This window comes from Mesoplodon densirostris, chromosome 14 (assembly GCF_025265405.1).
Source record: "Mesoplodon densirostris isolate mMesDen1 chromosome 14, mMesDen1 primary haplotype, whole genome shotgun sequence".
Taxonomy (NCBI): Eukaryota; Metazoa; Chordata; class Mammalia; order Artiodactyla; family Ziphiidae; genus Mesoplodon; species Mesoplodon densirostris.
Window position 1 is genome coordinate 54,217,472 of NC_082674.1, and position 24,135 is coordinate 54,241,606.

At 37.9% G+C, this 24,135-nt stretch overlaps 1 protein-coding gene across 4 annotated transcripts in view; it reads right to left on the bottom strand.

The window, feature by feature from the left end:
• VPS54 (VPS54 subunit of GARP complex) overlaps nt 1-18,400 on the bottom strand; it is a 104,348-nt gene extending 85,948 nt beyond the window's left edge. For 2 of the 4 annotated variants that reach the window (XM_060116706.1, XM_060116703.1), the window contains exon 1: nt 17,328-18,033. The gene's annotated coding sequence lies outside the window, so the exon portion shown is untranslated. Of the gene's footprint in view, nt 1-14,888; nt 14,910-17,327; nt 18,034-18,362 lie in introns of those variants that run through there. The other 2 variants (XM_060116704.1, XM_060116705.1) reach the window with 2 other exon arrangements.
• Nucleotides 18,401-24,135: the final 5,735 nt, after the last annotated feature.

Here is a 24,135-nt window from a genome sequence, read left to right on the forward strand (position 1 = left end):
ATTACATATATTAAGAAAACAAATATACAAACACTCCAAAATATGAACAAAAATAACCTCAGCATTATTTTTAAGAGTGAAAAAGCTGAAACAAACTCCTAAATAAGAAGAAATTGGTTATTTAATAAGCTATAGTATAGCCAATGGATTACACTGTCATTAAAAATAGGATTGCAGACTTCACATCCACTAGGATGGCTACTATCCAAAAAAACAAAAAACAAAACCAACCAACCAAACATCATCAACAACAACAAAAATTGTTGGCAAGGATGTGGAGGTACTAGAAGCCTTATGCACTGTTGGTGGGAAATAAAATGGTGCAGCCATTTCAGAAAACAGCATGGCAATTCCTCAGAAAAGTAAAACTAGAACTACCATATGATGCAGCAATTCCACTTCTGTGTATATACCCAAAAGAACCGAAAGCAGGGTCTTGAGGAGTCATTTGTACATCCATGCAATAGCAACATTATTCATAATAGCCAAGAGGTAGAAGCAACCCAAGTGTTCACTAACGGATGAATGGATAAACAAATGTGGTATATATGCACAATGGAGTATTATATTCAGCCTTAAAAAAAGAAGGAAATTCTGACATTTGCTATAGCATGGATGAACCTTGATGACATTATGCTAAGTGAAATAAGCCAATCACAAAAAGACAAATACTGTATGATTCCACTTACATGAGGTACATAAGCAGTGAAATTCACTGAGACAGAAAGTAGCACGTGGTTGTTAGGGGCCAGGGAAGGGAAAACAGGGAATTGCATACTTAAAAATGGTTAAGATGATACATATTATGTTATACATATTTTTTACAATTAAAAATTTTTTGAAATACGATTGCAAAATATTTAATAACACAAAAATGTTTAACATATATTGTTAAGTGGAAACAGTTTTCAAAGTAGTATGTCAGTATGATCCTAATTTTCTAATTTAAAATAAGCATACATATTTCCAAAAAAAAATTGCACGGACATATACCACAATATTAACAATGGCTACTGCCAAATGACAAAATTATAAGAAATTTTTATTTGTTTGTGCTTTTTTGGAATTTTCCAAATGTTTTCCTATGAAAACTTATTACTTTATATTTATTAGTCAGGGTTCTCCAGAGAAACAGACCCAATAGGATATTTATAAGAGAGTTATTCAAGGAATTGGCTCACCACCCAGTTGTGGAGGCCAGGAAGTCGCACAATCTGCCTTCTGCAAGCTGGAGAACCAGGAAAGCCAATGGTATACAGGCAGCTCCTGGTATTAAGACCTGGAGTCCAAAGGCCTAGAACCAAGAGCTCTGATGTATGAGGGCCAGATAATTCGAATGTCCCAGCTCAAGAGGAGAGAACAAATTCACCCTTCCTTTGCTTTTTCTGTTTTATTCAGGTCTTCAAAGGATTAGATGATGATGATGCCTGCTCACACTGGCAAGGGCAGATCTCTTTACTCAGTCTACTGAATTAAATGCTAGTTTCATCCAGAAACACCCTCAAAGACACACTTAGAAATAATGTTTTACCATCAATAGTGGGCATCCCTTAGTCTAGCCAAGTTGACACATAAGATTAACTATGACACTTTATTATTCAGGAACGATGCTATTATTAAACTGCAAAAGTTCAGTTTCAGCCTTATTCCTACCTCCACTATGAATCTTTCTAATGACTATAACCCTCAGAAAACTAGCTTTCCTTTTAAGTTGGAATACTTACGATCTATATCAGCAATTTACAAACTTTTTTGATCCTGTATCCCAACAGTTAAAAAAATTTTAAGCAATCATCATTTACAAATTATATAGGGTACAACTGTATTAATGCAGGTAATATAAAATTGTGCTAAATGGAACTTTTTTAAAGATAGAAAAGACTTTTAAAAATAATCTAGTTTATTAATTAATGGCAAAAAGTACCCTTTTACTCTATTCTTAATCAATAGCAATGTGATTTCACTATACCTCATTATTATTAAAAATCTTGATTTAAACTTTATGAAATGGTGATTCAAAGGTTTGGCTCTAAGTTCAATTTATTTTTATACCTGGCTTTTAATGCCTATTATAGAAAATTTTAAAAGATACTCACAAATATATGTAGAACCAAATGGAAGAAATCACTGATCACACTTCCTAAACTCTCTATTTTGAGATTTTTAAAACAGGGTAGAAAACTCCAGTCTGGGTTTTTAAAGAATTCATCATTTAACAAAATAACATAATGATGGAATATTTCCAAACATCTGTTTTCAAGACAGATTTACCATAGCTTGAGTGTTTCTAGAAGATCAACTACTATTATACATTTTCTTATTCATTATTTAAAAATAAAAACAAACAAAAACACCCTGTGGAAACAGATTTAATGTGTGAGTCTGTCTGTCTGTCTGTCTGTTTTGTGTCTGTGTGTTTCACTATCTGTTTGGTTAAATATTACTGACAGTCACATGCCATTTCTGAAAAGATCAGCAAATTTGGAATGATTTTTTTCTTATTTAATAAGAAAAAATTTTTTTCTTATTAAAAAAACAAAACATACATAACATAGTCTTAAGTTTGATGGCTATTTTGAGTACTTTTATGTATGGAAGAGCTTGTACTAAGAGTAGGAGAATCCAACTCTGTGCTTTATTTGTGGTTCCATTGTTAGTATTCATCCAAGATGTGATTTCTCTTCAGGAATCACTTTAGGTTAATTAAACATTTTATAAGAGTTGGTTTAGTTAAAACTAGATAGCATAATTTGTAAACCCAATTAACTATTCATGTAAGGCTATTACATGACAAGGATGAACTAAGTGAAGGATACCACTCTTAATCCCTTGAGCTTACTCACTTATCTGTAATTTGACTATCTGATAAATAAACATACAGACTGATTGAAGATGCTGGTATCAATCCTCATAATAAATATTAGTAAAGGTTCATTTCTTTTTTCTTTAGATAAAAAATGAATATTCCTTAAGCTGGGTGGAATCTTACAAAGGAGTTTAGACTTAATCCACAAGACTGTAGTGAGTCATTATAGACTTAAGACATGAATGTTGAATAGATCACTCTAGGAGAGTACTAGTGAGGAGGGCCAAGTATAGAACCTAGCAGGACTCCAACACTTCTGAAGAAAGAAGTGAAAGAAAGATATAAAGAAAAGCTTGTGATAAAGACGAGAAGGAACATCCAAGAAGGAGAGAAAACAGGGAAGAAAAATCAGCTCAGAATTGGCAAATAAAACACTAAGGAAAAAACCTCCTTTAGATTTGGAAATTAGGAAGTGACCACATCACATTGGGAAACAATATCAAGTCCAATACAGGGGGTGAAAGCAGAATGCAGAGGTTAGAGTGAAATAGGTAAGGAAATTAACACACAATGGCTATTGTTTCAAGAGACTCAATTATGAGATTACAAAACAGAATATATAGTACAATCTCATTTTGATATAAAAACTTTATATAGCTATATATAATGTATGAAAAAGTATATGACAAAATGTTAACGGTAGTTATATAATAGGCTTTTCTGACCACAGTATCTAAGCACATCCTCCCCTTACTCTATCTCCCATTCAACACAAATATCCCTCTTATTCTCTACTAGTAGCATTATGGTTTGTGTACTTTATAGTACTTTCTCAAATTATAACTATTTATTTACCTGCTTATTTCCTGTCTCTCTCTCTACATCATAAAATTATATTTGTTTCATTCATCTTCCTATACCACACACAGCACAGATGAATGTTGGATGAATGAATAAATGAATGACTCTCATGGAAAAGGAGGTAAGCACACACAAGCCACTAACAATGTCTCATATAAGTTCATGTGTATTCAAAACAATCTAAAAACCTAAGTCGAAAATACACTACCTTGTTTGTATAACATTACCTAACTTTCTAATATTTGATTCTAGATTTCTACCTTTCCTGTAACACAGTGTAATATATTGGTTAAGAAAACTGGCCATGAAGTGAGTTAGATCTCTGTCATTTATTAGTTGTGTGACCTCTGACAACTTTCTTACATTCCTCTCAGTTTCCTCGTTTATAAAATGGGACAGCAACAGTGTCTTCCTCATAGGAATGTTGTAACATTTAAATGAAATATAATTTACATAATCTATGTACTTGGCACATAGTAGACATTCAATAAATAATTGCAACTACTACTATTTATTGTTATAAACATCTTAAGCCTTAACATTTGGACTGTGTCATACAAAGTTTTAAAACAAATTTAAACTTTCGGCTTCTAAGCCTCCTCTATTGGTGTCCCTTGCTTGAGTGCCCCTAGTTTGGGTTGGGCGGGGGGAAGCAAACCAATATAGGCAGATATAATTTACTGTCAGAAAAGTAGTCAAAGCATAGAACAGTGGTCCTCAAAGCCATGCCAGTAAAAGGAAAGAAAAAAGAGTAGTGGAAAATAATGATGAAGCTAGAATAAATAGTAGCCTAAAACAGAACCAGTTTTTGATAAAAACCGTGAGAGAGAAGAGGGATGATGAGGCAGAGAAGCTAGAAATAATGCTTTGGAAGACATCTGAATAAAGGTCAAAATTCAATCCATGGGAGTAGAGTGGATGAGGTAAAAATTACAATCTCTGAGTTGTATGAGACTTTCAGAGATCATCTGGCTCAACTTTCTACCTAATATATGAATCCTTTCTACAAGGGGTCTTTCTGCCTCCACTTGAAAACATTCAGTAATAGAGAACTGACTACTTCAAAAGCAGATTATTACTACAAAATAACTATAATTGTTTTAGGAAAAAAATTATGTCTTGTAGTAAACAGAATCCTGCCTCTGTGAATTTTGCATCACCGTTCCTAGTTCAATTACATTACAGAAATAATAGGGTAAATAATTCTAGTCGCAGGAAAGTAATACTACAAAGGAAGAAAGTGCAGAAAAAGAGGGCCAATGAGAGCTCAGAGCAAGCGATGGGGCAAATACATGTAAGAGGTAAGGAAGAAAGCAATCAGAAAAACCATCCTACAGAAGCCAAGGGAGAAGTGTCCAGGAAGAAAGTGTGAAAAGTAGTGTCAACATGCTGCAGACAGAGAGGTCAAGAAGGTTATTAACTTCAGAAAGGATACTGGATTAGAACAGTCTTAGGACAGTGTTTGGGGCAGACGCCATACCACAAGAGGTTAAGCAAGTGATGAAGTAACAAAAGCAACAATATCAACATATTTTTGGTGATGAAGGAAAAGCGATTAGAGTTGAGCAAGAATTATTTAGGCCATGGGAGACTGGAGCACATTTATAGGCAAACAGCAAGAAATCAACTGAAGGGTGAGATTAAAAGAAACAAGAAAAAGTGGTGGAGAAAGGAGATGAGAGAGAAAGAAGAGTTAGATACTCATGGGAATGGGATGGGGTGGAGAGGAGGAAGCAGAAAAAAAGATAAACAGGACTTTGTCAGGCAGCAGTAAGAAAATGAACAAGCTGATCCAGAAAAGTTGTTTTCCATCCTACTCTTCTGCCTAATGCCCTTATCCATGATGGGCAAGCAGATCAGCTGGGACTTGGGTGAACCTGGATTGCCTCACTCCTACCACTAGTTCTGAAAATTCTCTGAAGTCCTAAGATCAAGAGTGCAATGAAAATACGTTATCTATGAAATAAGGAAGGATGGCAGAGGAGAGGGAAGCAACAGAAAGACAATAATAAGATGAATTACATCATTACTAATATTTGACTAAACACTACACGGTTCATAATTGCTTGCTTTCATTCAGATTATTTTGCTGGTCTTCCTAACAACCTAGCAAGAAAAACATTTCTGAGTGAATCTGTGAATGAATGAATCATTGATCCCTATTATGTGGATAGAGAAACAGGTTCATGAGTAACTTGGCTTCAAGCCATTTAGCTACTTAGTTGTGAAGATGCGACTTGCATTCAGATCTTCTGATTCAAAATTCCATGTCTCTGTCACCAAACCACACTGCCTCTCCGGAGAGAGAAAACATCCCCCCAAACCTATGTTTCTCACCACTGCCTTCCGTCCATGTCAGGCACCCAGTGCTCTACTTTCCTGTCTTCTCTTTCTCCTTAGCAGATCAATTACTGATCCAATAACAATTATTTAGAAGAACAAGTCCATCTTGTTGGGGGCTTTTTTTAAGATTTTTTTTTTGGTGTGGACCATTTCTTTTAAAGTCTTTATTGAATTTGTTACAATATTGCTTCTGTTTTATGTTTTGGTTTTTTGGCCGTGAGGCATGTGGGATCTTAGCTCCCCAACCAGGGATCGAACCTGCACCCCCTGTGTTGAAAGATGAAGTCTTAACCACTGAACCGCCAGGGAAGTCCTCTATGTCCATCTTGTATTAAAAATAAATGATAGCAATAATTAACATCTGATTGTGATCACTTTTTAAAGACTATTTCTTAGGGCAGTTTTAGGTTCAAGTAATTTTATAAGACTGGGACTGCTAGAAAATTATTACTCAAGGAAAAAGACACTTTTCATCAGTATAATTTACTATTTTTGTTAACAAAAGGATAATTCCTGAGCTGCAGTGAGGGACAAATACGCTACTATGGGCGATCAGGATGAGAAGACAAGTACTTATTTATATGATAGCATTAATTTGTTAGTATTTCTTGAAAGCCCAAATCTTTAGGTTTAAATTTTAGCTTCAGTATTAAGATAACTGTGAGCAATAATGTATATGATATACAATTTTTTAACATTTTAAGTACTTTAAAAATTACGATTAGGGCCTCCCTGGTGGCGCAGTGGTTGAGAGTCCGCCTGCCGATGCAGGGGATACGGGTTCGTGCCCCGGTCTGGGAGGATCCCACATGCCACGGAGCGGCTGGGCCCGTGAGCCATGGCCTCTGGGCCTGCGCATCCGGAGCCTGTGCTCCGCAACGGGAGAGGCCACAACAGTGAGAGGCCCACATACCGCAAAAAGAAAAAAAAAAAAAAATTACGATTAAACTAGATTCTGTCAGATGATAAATCTTATATAGTGGAGTTTATTATTTGTGTCTTAGCTGTTTGAAAGAAGCTTAACTATACCATTTACCAGAAATTGGCTCTTAAAATTCCAAAAATGTTGTGGCAAGTGCTTTTTTTTTTTCTACTTATATTTCCCAACACATGTGCATGCTCACATACAGATGCCCATACAAACATTCAATAAGTAAAGGGAAAAATCACCTAAATAATCACATAAGAAAGATCTTTTTAAAGCCCTCAGAATGTATACTAACACTATACAGGTTTGTGATTTGTTAAAAATAGATCTAAATTCACTGAGTAAGCAAGATAACTTCATGATGAGTCTTCAGAATAGTTCTTAGAATTTAAAAATTTCCTATAAATAAAATGACTTACAGATCTCTTTGTTACTCACATCACTCTGTTATTGGTCAAGTCAGTCATACAATCAACTGGGTCATTCCATCATTGGATGACTTGATTTTTCTTTTTTTAATACAGCAGGTTCTTATTAGTCATCCATTTCATACACATCAGTGTATACATGTCAATCCCAACCTCCCAATTTATCACACCACCACCACCACCCCCCACCGCTTTCCCCGCTTGGTGTCCATACGTTTGTTCTCTACATCTGTGTCTCAATTTCTGTCCTGCAAACCGGTTCATCTGTACCATTTTTCTAGGTTCCACACATATGCATTAATATACGATATTTGTTTTTCACTTTCTGACTTACTTCACTCTGTATGACAGTCTCTTAGATCCATCCAGTCTCAACAAATGACCCAATTTCATTCCTTTATATGGCTGAGTAATATTCCATTGTATATATGTACCACATCTTCTTTATCCATTCGTCTGTCAATGGGCATTTAGGTTGCTTCCATGACCTTGCTATTGTAAATAGTGCTGCAATGAACATTGGGGGTGCATGTGTCTTTTTGAATTATGGTTTTCTCTGGGTATATGCCCAGTAGTGGGATTGCTGGATCATATGGTAATTCTATTTTTAGTTTTTTAAGGAACCGCCGTACTGTTCTCCATAGTGGCTGTATCAATGTACATTCCCACCAACAGTGCAAGAGGGTTCCCTTTTCTCCACACCCTCTCCAGCATTTGTTGTTTGTAGATTTTCTGATGATGCCCATTCTAACTGGTGTGAGGTGACACCTCATTGTACTTTTGATTTGCATTTCTCTAATAATTAGTGATGTTGAGCAGCTTTTCATGTGCTTCTTGGCCATCTGTATGTCTTCTTTGGAGAAATGTCTATTTAGGTCTTATGCCCATTTTTGGATTGGGTTGCTTGTTTTTTTAATATTGAGCTGCATGAGCTGTTTATATATTTTGGAGAATAATCCTTTGTCCATTGATTTGTTTGCAAATATTTTCTCCCATTCTGAGGGTTGTCTTTTCATCTTGTTTATGGTTTCCTTTGCTGTGCAAAAGCTTTGAAGTTTCATTAGGTCCCACTTGTTTATTTTTGTTTTTATTTCCATTACTGTAGGAGGTGGATCAAAAAAGTTCTTGCTGTGATTTATGTCAAGCAAGTGCTTCTTAAAATATGACATATTTGAGATATTTTAAATTACTATGATTAAAAAATAATCTCTACTAACTTCCATCACATCGATCTTTGGTTGGACATTACAGTGTGGTTTTTTTTTTTCTTGCATATATCAGTATTTCTAAATTGGGGGAAATCAAGTTGAAGCTAAAGGAACAGAAAATAAGAACAAAGTTGTGCTAATCTAATTTGCTTTTTCCTTACCTTCCCATTTGACATGTATGAGACCCTGGGCCTTGTAGGAAACTCTGAATACAGGTGTTTCCTGAAGTTCCTTATTTACTTTTGATTTAGTGACAAGAAACAGTAAGAGAGAAATTTGGCCAGAAGGATAAAAAGTATAAATATTTGTAATATTAAATTTACGTATTTTTAAATGGCTATAAGTACTATTTCACGTGTGACATTCTTATCAGGAATAAAATCACAAATATCCTCAAAAAACAACATAAATATATTTTTAAAATCTAGATGTTATTAAAAATGAAAACAATGTCTTTTTCCCCAGCACTCATCAGAGACTTAATACACTAAAATAACATACTATAGCAGCCGTTGAAATTAATGAAGGGTTCACAGGCCTGGAACTGAATGATAAAACTGTACTGTGAAAAAAATCTGTCTCTAGGGCTTCCCTCGTGGCGCAGTGGTTGCGAGTCCGCCTGCCGATGCAGGGGACACGGGTTCGTGCCCCAGTCTGGGAAGATCCCACATGCCGCTGAGTGGCTGGGCCCTGTGAGCCATGGTTGCTGAGCCTGCACGTCCGGAGCCTGTGCTCCGCAACGGGAGAGGCCACAGTAGTGAGGGGCCCAAGTACCAAAAAAAAAAAAAAAAAAATCTGTCTCTAGCCTGTAAAAATTAGAATGAAATCAAAATATAACTTGGATGCTTTATTATACTCCTTGAGGGCACTGATATTACTGTATTACTAGTGAAATTTTTGTCAAAGTAAATCAGATGAGAACACTGGTATTCTGTTCTTGGTGTCTTGACGAAAGATTAACAAATAAATCCTAAAATCACTCATTCAAAGTTATTGGAGAATACAAATGTCTTAAATATGCAAACCAGTAGATACTTATTAACATGTCTACAAAAAGAGTAAATTTAAAAGAAAATCTGTGTAATCGACCCTACCTTAAAAATAGTTGCTAAGAGAAAATTATATATTAATGTTTTCCTAAGAAGGACAAAAATGACACTAGCATTTATCCACTGTTTTGGGTTATCCCTGCCTTGCTTCTTTCTAGAGTAAAAACAATCTAGTGTTAAGTCTATCTTTGTAAATAAAATATATTTTGTATCTAGATCCTTGAAGGGTCTTCAAATAATCTAAACAAGTATGTACTCTATAAATGTTAAGTAATAATAAAGATGATGCATTCAAGAAATTTTCTTTTTAAAGAAAATAAAGCAAAATAGCTAGAAACTCACCTGCAGTTGAGTCAGTAAGTGGTCCAAGAATGAAAATATTAAATGTTAGTTTGAGGTATAAAGTAAATAACTATAAAGTTTATTAGTACTATAACCCCAAACCAACAACAAATTAGCATTTTAATTAATTACTGCTTGATATTACCTCTTTACCTCCTCTCCCCACTGTTTGGGTCTCTTAGCCCAGTTCTGCCTCACAAGCTTCTCCACTTAGCTTGGATCTCATGGTCAATTACTTCAACAGTCTCCCTTGGATGTTCAATTCTCTCCTCCCTCATCCATCTTCAATACAATCTGTCTTTGCTTTGTTCCTGGCTGCAGAACACTGCCAGAGAAAATCTATGTAAAACATGCAGATTACACATTTATGAGTTCCAATCTCAGATGAGGCTCTGCTTAGCAGTCCTTTCACTTATTTATCCTCAAGCACTTCTCTTTCCCAATCCCCACAGTATTCATAACAAATTTTCATTACTCTCATGTCCCCTAGCTTAGCTCCATCAATCTCATGCTCAAAAAGTAAATGTCTATCACATAGCAATAACAAAAAGTCCTCAGATATGACTTCTTCCATCCATATCCAAACGTACCTAATTCTCACCTATACACAACTCCTAACTTTCTGAGGTACAGTATAGATGTCTACTCTTTTCCAGAGTTAATGCCCCAACCTGCTGTTCTTGATCTCATCTTTCTGCACTTCATCTGAGACCCTGTTCTATTAATTATTCCCTGACTCTCCTGAGTCTTCTATTGTCAATCTCGTCAATCCATCAAAAAAATGTTCAAGTACGAAATTAAAATTCTTTCCTTCAACTCTATCTATTCAAGCTACTCTTCTTGCCTCCCCTTCACTGACAAACCTCTATTTTCTCTCTGGTCTACCTCCTTAGTAATCCATCTTCCATCTTCACCACTCACTTGGCTCTGGAAAAGGTGAGGAATGACCTGATTTCTAAATTCAACTGCTTATATTCAGTCTTCATCTAACCTGACCTCACTGCTCTCAAAAATCAATGAAGGTAGGGGCTTCCCTGGTGGCGCAGTGGTTGAGAGTCCGCCTGCCGATGTAGGGGACACGGGTTCATGCCCCGGTCTGGGAAGATCCCACGTGCCACGGAGCGCCTGGGCCCGTGAGCCATGGCCGCTGAGCCTGCGCGTCCGGAGCCTGTGCCCCGCAACGGGAGAGGCCACAACAGTGAGAGGCCCGTGTACCGCAAAAAAAAAAAAAAAAAAAAAAAAAAAAATCAATGAAGATAATAAATGTAGATGGAATGAAAGAATTAGAAAAATCACCCTTTGTAACCCTCCAATGCAATGACTGATTCAAACAAGGATCATTAATGGATGCTAAACCATTAGTTTAAAAGATTGTTAGGAACAGAATATTTACACGGCAATGAAGTATCACACTATCACTTATGCATTAAATAGTAGAGATCTGTCAGTTCTCACCTTTACCAAGTGATCAAGCTGGAATCACCAACAGGGGACAGCCTGACATTATGTGTCTCCTGATGTGATAAAGTGGTAGGTATATATATCATCTGTGTGGTATTCTTGCCAGAAATATTCTACCAGAATCGAATCATAAAGAAACAGACTAATTCAGAATATGGAAGATACCTGAGGACAAATGCCTCTACTTTTCAAAAGATAAACCCAAGACGAAAGGGAGACAGTGGGACTAGTCCAGATTGGGGGAGACTAAAGAGACATACAAGCCAAATGCAATTCTTGACTGAATCTTGCATTAAAGGGAGAAAAAAAGCTATAATTTTGGGACAAATGGGAAAATTTAAGTATGGACTATATGTTGAATAATGTTATTGAGTAATTGTTGACATTCTTAGGTATCATAATGGCATTGTGGTTACGTGAGAGAATGTCCCTGTAACTGGGAGATGCATGCTTAAGTATTAGGAATGAAGCATCATAATATCTACATCCTGTTTTCAGGTTTGGCAAAGGGGTGTGTGTTCGTTCTACTATTCTTTTGACTTTTCTGTGGGTTTAAAATTTTTCAATAATAATAATAATGCACCAATGAAGGCTTACTAAGAACTGAACATAAGTAGAAATGAGTCAGATAGATGAAGGGGAGAAAGGGTGTGATAAGGAGAACCCTTCAGGAGTAGTGAACAGTAGTGCAAAGGCTTGGAGGGAAGAGAGAGCCTATTGCCAGAAACCACAAGTAATTCAATCTGTCTATTTTAGGGCAACAGGGAGTTGTGGAGAGTCACTAGGCTAGAGAGATAAGTTGGGAAAAGAACTTAAATGAATTTATAAATCTGTTAAAGGAATAAGGAATGTGGGTTTCATCATGAGGAAAGTCACAGAAATAATTTAAGCTGAGGAATGATATAATCAAATTTGCCCTTAAGAAAAATCACTGATTATAGCACTGAGAACGGATTGGAGAAGACTAATATGAGAAGAGAGCAAATAGGAAACTTGTAATAATGTAGGTGAGAGATAACAATAGCCTGAACTCAGATAATGGTAGAGGAGATGGAGAAAACTGGATAGATTCAAGATCTTTCTCCACTTCTAACCTCTTTTCAGTATTCCATACCCAAATTTGTAACTGCCTACTGGGCATCTTGACATACAAGTCTCAGAGATACCTAAAATTCAACATATCCAAAACTCAAATTCATTATCTACCATCTTTACCCACCCTCCCCTACCTGCCAAAAACGTTATTCCTTCCCTAGCTCAGTTAACAACACCATCTATGTAGTTTACCAAGCTAGAAACACTAGAGCCAACTTAACTCCCTGACCTCTCCACATTCTTCAATGTCTATACCAACTTGAACTGTCCTATGGATTCTGCCTTTAAAATTCATCACAAATCCATCCCTTGCTCTCCATTCCAACTGACACTGCTATAGTTTAGGATTTTACTTAGCCAAATTGAAAAACAAAACAAAATAAAAACAAAACAAAACAAACAAGGGCACAAACTTTCTTGACATAACTATTATGATTTCAAAATTTTACTTTATTCACTCCTCATGAGAAAAACATCATAAAATATGATGAATTACCACAATATTCATATATAACCCTTAAAATATGAAGAAGAAAATATGAAAAAAGGCATGAATAGTAAATGAAGACAGAAGGAATTATTCCCAGCAAGGTAACTGATCCAGATAACTATAGCTTACTCTTGATAAGGCTAAAACTTTTTGTATAAGGCACTTATGAAATTTTTAATTCTTAAATTATACATTTTTATGACTTTTCAAACAGCATATTTTGAAAACAAGGTAACCTTTTCTTTATAACTTAATTTCACCATTTTAATAATCAGTTTTATACTGTGTTGTAATAGTGATACCCTCAGGTGCTACTGAAGGAAGTCAGTCTGCCCCTAGTTGGAAGAGTTCCAGATTATGGTGATAATACTAGTTCTTTTACTAGTTTGTAAGAAATATATTCTTAGAACGTCTCTCTTCTCCCTAGAGAGGTTGTCAGCAGTTACTATTCTCTGCCTAGCTTTCTATATTCCTGCTTTGGCACCATCTAATTTGATTCTTCTGAAACAAGTAACTCTTTTTTTATTAACTGTGGTATAGTTGACATATAACATTATAATAGTTTCAGGTACGTTAACTAACTCATATAGTATTTTACAGTTGACATAGCATCTTAACACACATTACCTCATTTAATTCTCACAATAACTTTATAATACAGGAATTATCACTATTCCTACTTTATAGATGAGAAAACTGAGGCTCAGAAAGATTGAGTAATTTATCTAAAGTCATAAGGCTGGTAAATAGCAAAAGTGATTCCAACGTCTCAATCTTTTCTTCTTCTTTCACCAAATTAAGCTTGTTATAAAGAAATTAGAGTCAAAAGGGGCCCATAAGAAAAAAAAATGAGATTCATGTACAAGCTTTGAATTTTTCTGCATCACAACATACACTATTAATTAATTAAAACACTTTAGCTTACTTCTCTCCTTTCTTTGCAGTTGAAGCTACCAGGAAAAGAAATCTAGATAAAAAAAATACTATTTATCTATTTCCAGTTTCAAAAACCTATGCACCAGTAACAAACAATTCAAAACATAATAGTTCAAATCTGCAGTAAAGTAAGGCTGCCATTTTCAGGAAAAAATTTTTTTACTTCAGATTTGAAGACAACAAAACACACTAAAGAATATCTGCATTATGTCACAGATTTCCTTTTAATTTTCCCTCAACTGCCTCCCCCTACAAAGAGAGAGAATTGCTAGAGGACCTAAAGTTTAATGTAACCCACCAAACAATGCCCACTGAAAATATTTTCCAATCTGGTGGGAGTCAAGAACACTTGCTCAGGCCCCTACCAGAATCACACAAACCACAGGATTAGAACATTACTGATATGTAGGGTCAGATAATTCTTTGTTGTGCGTGTGGGGTAGGGTGGAGTAGGACATGTCCTGTGCATCCTAGGATATTTAGCAATAGCACCGCACCCTCAGTTGTGACAATGAAAAACGTCTTTGGACACTGCCAAACGTTCCTTAGGGCAAAACTGCCCCTATTTGAGTACCATTGGTTTAGATGCTAGGGTCCTGGGTCTTTGAAAAAGGAGGCCTCCAACCAGCCCTGTATAATTTTTTAAAATTAATTTTGTTTTTAAAATTTGGATTTTTAAAAATAAGTTGGTAATAGTACAAGAAGATAGCTAAATAATATATATGCCATCCTCCTTTAGGTTAAAGCATTTTAGAGGATTTTGTAACATGAATAGCATCTACTGTCACCTCTTCCCCTCCATCCCAAAGTAGGGGAAGGTCCAGTTCTCTCCCTACTCTGCTAGTAAAATGTCAAATACTTACATACATATATACATACATACTTATATATACATAGGATCTAAACAGTTCTAACTTGCAAATCCGCATTTCTTGCCTTACATTGTCTCATTGTGGTTCTTGAGCCATGCATTCTAGAGATTCAACCTTCCACTCTTCAGATTTCCTCATCTGGTTCCTGCCATCTATTTGTGAAGCAAGCAGGAAGTAAGCTGACCTTTAAGATCTTTTCCAGCCCTAATATCCAAGGGCAAAAATACTCCTTCAACTTTTACTTACTGACTCCCAGCTGACTAAACCACCTCCTGAGATCACTTAAGTCATTCATCCTAACTTTTTTCTTTCTCCACTCTTTATAGCAATCCATGAGGAATACAACCAAACAGTATATCAACTGTTTAAAACATCACTTATTAATACCAGTGATCAGTTGATTATTTCCTGTCCAGAACTATTTTAAACATGGAAATTAATCTTAAAACAAAAACTTTTCAGGGAACTGATACTATTTATGAGTGAACCACAATTCACTCATTGAGATGGAAAGTATATTAGTGGTTGCCTAGGTCTGGGGCTGAGGTGGGGAGTATGGGGAGCTTCTTTTCGGGGTGATGAAAATATTCTAAAATTAGATTATGGTGATGGTTACACAACTATGTAAATATACTAAAAATGGATGAATTTAACACTTTAAATCATTGAGATGGAAAGTATATTAGTGGTTGCCTAGGTCTGGGGCTGAGGTGGGGAGTATGGGGAGCTTCTTTTCGGGGTGATGAAAATATTCTAAAATTAGATTATGGTGATGGTTACACAACTATGTAAATATACTAAAAATGGATGAATTTAACACTTTAAATAAGTGTACTTTTACTCAATAAAGTATGTAAAAAGCTAAAAGCAGGAAAAGAATTTTAATCAACTTTTACTGATAGGAAAGGAATGTGATTAAGAGCAAATTCTGCAGTTTGCCATTTCAAGAGTTATGTAAGATTTGATTTTAATTCTGACATAAAAACTTAATACCTATTCAGAAATAAACTTTAACTTTTCCAGAAAACAAACTTATGCAAATTTAATCTTTTCTTAGTAAACTTTGGATAATTTAAAAGCAACGGAAAACACTTCAGAAAGCCCAGTGTTAGAGTAACAATACCTCTCCAAGATCAAAATATATTAATATCATCAACAACAAGAAAATGTGAACAGTCTTTATAGTTTTGTAATGCATTCTTTATAAAGAAAACCATAAAACATTTATTTCTTTTAAAAGTGATCCTCAGATTGTAATGTCTGTCCTGATAGTGCAATAATTCTGAAATTAACAGCATAATTTTAAAACAGCCAAATCACAATAAAATCGCAAACATCTAATCCCTCAAACCACAACTATCAATCGCCCCAAATTTGCACACATTGATCATTTTTACCAAAACCTATCATTAGCAATGATGACCACTGTGAAAAATCAAGTAATACCTATTTCTAGGAAATCAAACTCTGACTGCAATACAAATACAGTCAAACAGACAAATCCCATCATTCCATCTGTTCTAGCATAACTGCTTAGAAGTCATTAGGCTCTGAAGGTACTTTTCCAACTAGAACACTTCATCAGATATAAAAGTCAACCTGACTGTCCATCAAAATCTGCAGTTTAAGTTACCACAATAACACATATGTCAGTATACTATCATGACATCACTTGCCTTGTAAGCATTTACTCTTAAGATTGCCCTGGGGTTTGACAAATCAAATATAGAACCAATTAAAAGCAAAACACAAAAACATTCCAATTTAATTCTTCGAAAGTAAGGAGAGCCCCAATAAAGACCAAAATAAAGCTGGTGAAAGGGGAACTTTAAAAAAAATTGCAACCCGGGTCAACCAAAATTCTAAAAATACCATCCCGAACTCAGCGCACGGACAGACCAAGTGTTAATTATAATGGGCAGGCAAAAGTTCCCTTGTCAACGACAGAAGGTCAGGGAAGGCCTGCCTTTGTACCAATGCAGAGATGGAAAGACACATAACTGAAGCAAAATTAATTATTGAACAAATGATTGCGAGCTAAATTGCCAAACTGCAAAACACCGAGTTATTTTATGGGCTGGCTTTCTCCAGGAGGAAAAAATGACTTTTAAAATTTAAATTATTCCAGTAGGATCAAAAAGGGGTAAGGGCCCGGCTAGAAAAAGAAAGGGAAAGTTTGGGGGCAGCGTCTAAGGCGGGTGGTGGCGGTTCCACAGCCCGGATCCCCGAGAGGGGAGAGAGGGGCGAGAGCGGTGTCGCGGCCGCGGGCTGGAGGCGAGGAGCACAGCTGCCGGCCCCGATCCCGGAGGGAGAGTAAGAAGGAAGAGGAGGTGGTGGTGGCCGGGAGGAATGGAAGCTTCGGCGCTGGTCAGTTGTGACCGAAACTCTGCCGGCTCCGGCAGGGGAGGAGACAGAGGGGGTGGGGTCTCGGTCCTCCCTCTACAGGAGGTCGGGGTGAGGGTGGGCCGCGAAGCGCTGGGGGCCGCATGCGGCCGGCCCGACACCTACCTGCGGGTCCCGGGCAGCAGCCCCAGAGCGAGGCCTAGTGCATCGCCGCCGCCTCCAACCCTCCACGTCGCGCCGAGGCTGCTGCTCCGCGGCCGCCGCCGCCCGGAGCCCGGCTGGGCCCGAGCCCGGCTTCCCGCCCCCGCCCCGCGCCGGCTGGCTAGTCGGCTGGGGGGAGCACAGGGCCGCCCTCTCGAGCCCAGCAACGCTCGGGGGTGAGAGGCGGCAGCGGCGGCTCCCTCACGTCTCTCCCGGGTGTCCTGTCAGCCAGCAGTTTCCCCCGGGTCCGCAGCGCCGCCTCCGCCGCTCCTGCCACCGCCTCTCCCACATCCCCGGCCTCCAGAGGAGCCGCCGCCGCCGCCGCCGCCGCGCCGCGACCACTACCCTAGCGCTTCTGCTCCCTGCTCCACTGCTTCCCCTCACCCCGCCCGCCTGCCTCGGCCCGGCTAGGTCCGGGGAGACAGTGTCCGAGGCCGCAGTGAGGCCGCCGCAGCCCCCAGCCCACAATCCACCGCGCGGCTCCGCCGGGGCGGGAGGCCGCGGCCCGGACCAGGGGTAGCTCTCGCCGCCTCAGGAGAAGGCCGGGGCCGGCGCTGGCGCCGCCGGCGTTTCCCCGGAGCGGGGAATACCCCGCGCGGCTGCTCGGCGCCTCCTCTAATTTCTTCTAATAGTCCTCCAGGCAAAGAGAGAAACCCACGCTGAACTCGACTTTCCCCACGACCCTTCCCCCACCCCGAGGTGCTCTCGGCGGCAGCCAGGTGCCGTCTGCCGCCTTCCCAGGGACAGTCCGCGACCCCTCAGGGTGGCCTTCGCCCCACCCCAGACCAATTGACTCCAAACATCCCTTAACCACCCAGCGCCTATTAAAGGAGATACTTCCACAACATTCCACCTTTCTCCTTTCACCCCCTTCAAAGTGAAGGCTGCTCAGAATTTCCCAGTTAAGCGTCCTTTGAAAGGTTTAAAGTGACCCCCTCCCCAACAATCCACCGGACTCTGGAAACAGTGCATTGTCTCTCTCTCGAGGCCTTCCCTCACCAAGTTCTTCTCCTAAGTTTTCCCCTAGTTCCAGGCCTTCCTTCCAAGCACCTAACAAACTTCTCTGGCACTGAAATCAGTTATTCCTGCTATTTGACTGAGATGCTTGAAGTATGTGTATATTATTAATACCTCCTCCCTGTGATTCTCAACGGTAATCCAATTTAGCCGGGTTTCAGAGGGCTGGTGATCTTAATCCAATAAAATACAATCCACAAGAAAGGGAATGTCTTAGGATATTTTTTAAAAGAGAGGAAAGGGCCATTTGAGTGCTTATGTCTTAATTTTAGGAAGATTTCTTTCAATTTTGAAATTATTTCTTTGCCTAAAAATATCAAAGTTTCAGGCATTTATAAGACACTTAGTATGTTTTAACAAATCAAAAGTGAAAATATAAGTCTTACCTTTGGGGATTGAAAAAAATGATTCAAATTTCACTTCTAAGAAGTCGCTTTGAAAACTGCAAACATAACTTTGTGAAATAATAATTTACACACTAAGGAGCTAAAGTTGGGGGAAGGGAAGGACAAAAGAGAAGGAAGCAACAAAAATAGCTGAGAGGAAATTCTTACAGTATGTTTTTCAAATTCAATTCTCTACAGTTTTGTAATAAGGAGAATGAGAATATCAATCTCCAATATGAACTAAATTTAACTTTAAAATAAGAAATCCTCCTAAATCCCTAATCTCATATAAAACCAGATGAGTTTACATTATGAACATATCAAGGAAAGACTCACCAAATTTCATCAAAGGCCAGAAAGGAGAATAATTCACTTTAAATCTGGAATCAGTTCACAGATTATACTAAGAAATATAGCAGGTTTCTATATTTTGGAACCACATCAGGAAATCAACAATAGTTCAAAACCTGCCTTAAACCTGACAGTTTGGCCTTTTAAAAAATATTTGCATTTATACCCCACCTTGTTTCAAAAAGATTCCAAGTTGCTGTAGTTGGCACTTGGGTTAGACAATAGCCACGAAGTATCTCCCAGACACTAGAAGAAGACAGACTGGTTTGCTTTCCTCATTATCCATCTGTAGATAACATACCATAGAAAGAAAATACACACTGAGTATTGCACTTAGTTCTTTCAGGGGTCCAGCACGATTTTATTTTTACTTTTCCACAGAACAGTTCATAATCATGAATCTAAATGTAAAAGTAAATGGTAATGATCAGGTTTGCCAAAAATAAAACAAAACAAAAAACTGTTAACTGGACAAGTAATTTAATTTAGAAGTAGATAAATTTCAAATTAATATGTTCACTTGTTATCCCTTGAATCATTTCAGTATTAAAAAGAAGAGCCAATGGTGGTGTGATGAATTGGGCGATTGGGATTGACATGTATACACTGATGTGTATAAAACTGATGACTAGGGCTTCCCTGGTGGCGCAGTGGTTGAGAGTCCGCCTGCCGATGCAGGGGACACGGGTTCGTGCCCCGATCCCGGAGGGTCCCACATGCCGCGGAGCGGCTGGGCCCGCGAGCCGTGGCCGCGGAGCCTGTGTGTCCGGAGCCTGTGCTCCGCAACGGGAGAGGCCACAGCAGTGAGAGGCCCGCGTACAGCAAAAAAAAAAAAAAAAAACTGATGACTAATAAGAACCTGCTGTATAAAAAAATAAATAAAATTCAAAAATTTAAAAAAAAGAAAAGCCAAACCAAAAATAAATATGCAGAGGTATATTATTAGTGTTAATTTCCAGGAAGCACAGATCACAGAAAATTAAGGAAAAAATGGGTAGAAATAATCATTGCCCTCAAAAGAAGCAAATATGAAGACAATATTTAGCTACCCTATTACTAACGGTGTATCTAGCATAATCTTTATTAAACCCGTTGAGAATTATGAATGGTGATAGTCATCAGGGTCATATATTCTCACTAGATGAGCAATGGGCAAATTTTCTAATACTGCAACACCTATGATAGGCCTACGTTATGTTTGCTGTATGTTCAGCACATATTTGTGTACGGGGCAGTCGTGAGGTTAACGTGTTTATCAATCAGTGAACACCATTTTTAATGACTTGTTTGACAGAAACTATACATTCACATGCCAATATAAGTACAGAAGGGAAAGGGGACACTGGTCAAAGGAACAATCAGAAAAATCATTTTGCAGTTTAGTTGGACATGAGCACTAGCCCCTCTTTTTTCCACAGTAGCAAAACTTAAATCTATCAGATGGAAACCCATTCAAGTTCTCTAACCTACTCTTTAGCTACATATGTATAGTTACATTGTGTGATTTCTATGAATTACCATTGGTAAGCAAAGTCCACATGTACTCATGCACTGAAAGTATTATGCTGGTAGTAGTTTCATCAGGGTTTGGTTTTTTTATCCAAAGCCCTGAATTACTTAATCCATCATATTTAAGCTATTGTAAGATGTTACAGTGTTTTTAAATCACAGTTTATAACAATATGATAAAACTTGAAACTATGTTTTAATATTTCTTCATATCTAATGTGGGACCATTGGAAAACTTTCCAATTTACTTTGCATATGGTGTAAGACATTAAAACTAAATGTGTGGATAAGCAACACTAGAAATGTTATAATATTTCACGTGATAATAATATACTCAGTAATTGTTGGGAGTAATATACAAGTTTTCAATATTCCATCATTTTTTTAACTTTATTTTTTATACAGCAGATTCTTATTAGTTATCTATTTTATACATATTAGTGTATATATGTCAATCCCAATCTCCCAATTCATCCCACCACCACCACCTCCCCACCCCCCATCCATCATTGTTTTGCATCTTCTAAATCAGCTGCTTGATTACTTTGGAAACAATTATTTAACTCTGTTAAATTGCCCTGTTAAATTTCTCTTTGACACTGATATTCCACATTTTCATTTGATTACCATAATAGCAACTACCATTCACTAATAATTTACTGTGCCCCAAGATAGGGAAAACCAAGGTAGCATGGTGCATTAGTTTTCTATTGCTGTGTACAAATTATCAAAACTTAGTAGTTTAAAATAACACATATTTATGATGTTATAGTTTTGTGAGTCAGGAGTCTGGGCACAGTTTAGCTTGGTCTTCTGCTCAGGATCTCATAAGGCTGCAATCAAAACATCAGTCATGCTGTGTTCTCGTTTGGAGGCTTGACTGGGGAAGAATTTACTTCCAAGGTCATTCATGTTGTTAGCAGAATTCCTTTTCTTGTGATTATAGGACTGAGAACCCTAGCTTCTTGCTGTCTGGGGGATGCCCTCAGCTCCTAGAGGGCTTCCTGCAGTTCCTTGCCATATAGGTTTTCTCACTATGGCTGCTTATTTCATCAAACCAGCAAGGCGTGTCTCTAAACTCTCTAAAGTGAGTCATCTAGCAATACAGAATGATATTCTATCTTCACCATGTTCTGTGGTTTAGAAGCAAGTCACAAATTTTGCTCACACTTAAGAAGAAGGAATTACACAAAGTTTTGAACACCAGGAAGTGGGAATCATGGGGGCTACCTTAGAGTCTGTCTACCACCTGCAATGATTAATTCCACAGGCTTTGGAATTCAGCTAATTTTGGGTTTTTCGACCTGCTTTGACACTTTAACTCTGTGATTTTGATCCCAATTTCTAATCCTTTGTTTCTTCATCTGCCAAATAGGAGTAATATCCCCTTCACAGTTTATTTTTCTCCAATGTAAAGTGAGGGTAATAATAAAGTTGTTATAAGGATTAAATGAGCATTTTAGCACAGTAACTGATAACATGAAAGGCTCAATAAACACTTGTTAGTTTTCTTCCTTTTCCCTCCTCTCTCTTTTTTTTTTTTTTTTTTTTTCTTTTTGCGGTATGTGGGCCTCTCACTGTTGTGGCCTCTTCCGTTGCGGAGCACAGGCTCCGGATGCGCAGGCCCAGCGGCCATGGCTCACGGGCCCAGCCGCTCCGCGGCATATGGGATCCTCCCAGACCGGGGCACGAACCCGTATCCCCTGCATCGGCAGGCGGACTCTTAACCACTGCGCCACCAGGGAGGCCCCCCTCCTCTCTTTTTTATTTTGATCTTGGTCTCCTAGAAGTCCCCACTGTCATTTCTACTTTCAATGGCTACTTTGGTAGCCTGCATGCAGAGTACGCATGTGGGCATACCTGTGTCTAGGGCCACGCAAACCCAACTCTAATATCAATACCTTTAAAAATAGGGCTGTATTGCAAATGTTATCTCTAACTTCAACTAGGAAAATTAAAAACTGATAAATCCATAACATTAGAAGGATAATTATTAAACATAGAGGCTTTGAGAGTTTAGAGAAGTTTGTTGGGATTGACTTTTTTCCTCCCTCAGAATCATGTTTAATATGCATATGGTACAAAGGACATGTTATTGCATAGTAGTCTTCATGGACTCTGGGTTTGCATCCTAGACCTGCCACTTTCTAGCTGAGTAACCTCAGGCATGTTCAGCTCTCTAAAGCTCAGTTCCTTGTAGGAATAATGATAGCACCCACTTCACAGACCTTCTATAAGGATTACATTTAAAGTATACTTAAATAGCATCACTTAGTGCCTAGCTCATAGTCAGTACTTTAAAATGTTAGATATCATACTCATTATTATAATCTTTACTATCTCATTATTATTAGGAAAGCTGTGTTAATGAAAAGCACAGAACAGGAAGCAGCAAGACATGGCTATGAACGAGGTGGGTGAAGTGAGGCATGAGAAGTCACAAAATCTCAAAAGTTCTCGTAAACCAAAGGGCTGCAAGTAAGATAAATGGTCAGAAGTATGAAAATTTGCAAGTCAGAAGTTGGACAAGTAGGAACTAGGGGCCAAGGTAAAATTGTGAATTCTCAGCCAAACTGTGAGTAATGCAACCTAAGACATCAGCAAGAGAAGGTCACATGAAACAGGTAATTCCTACCTCAGACATGAAGTCTTTTATATAGTTCCTCCTGGAGCAGGAGTCAACCATATAGCATATCTAGTTGCATTTGGAACAGGAAACACTGAGTCCTGTTACTATTGGAAAATAGTGAATAAATTGTTGAATAGATTAGGAGAGTATAGCAATCAGAAATATGGGCATATCCTGACAAATGTAAAATTATTTTCACATTGGACCATTTCCCTAGAGAAGTAGTTATACCATTTAATCGGTCCCATTATCATATTTTTTCTTATGTCTCTTTTTACAGTATTGGTTCCTTTATCTATGGAGGCTTTGTCTAACAAACTAAGTTATAAGTATTTCCAGGACAGGATTTTCTGCTGTTGCTGCTATTGTACTTTTTGAAATATCCTACAGAATCTGGAACAATGTACTACACAGTAGACTTTCAATAAATGCTTGTTGCATTAAAAAATAAATACGAATTACTCCCACTTAGTAAATGGTATCTGGTATAATGAATAGTAATAATTCATGAAATTAATGGATGACCTTGAAATCATACTTGACTCTTTTATATTCCACATCTACCATGTCAGAAGATCCTATTAGTTCTACCTTCAAGGTATATCTTGACTAAACACTTCTCACCACTCACATTGCATCCACCCTGGTCCAAGCCATCTTGCCTACAGAGCTGCTAACTACAGCTGTTGGGCTATACACTGCTCATTATGGGAAGCACCATTCTCAGACACTGCAGGGTGAATGATGCTTCTTGGAGTTGTATAATGCAATAATCCTACTTGCCTGGATTACTGCAGAAGTCTCCTAGCCTTTGTCCCCCACCAGCTTATTCTCAACCCAATAATCAGCTTGATCTTGATGAAACTTAAGTCAGGTCATG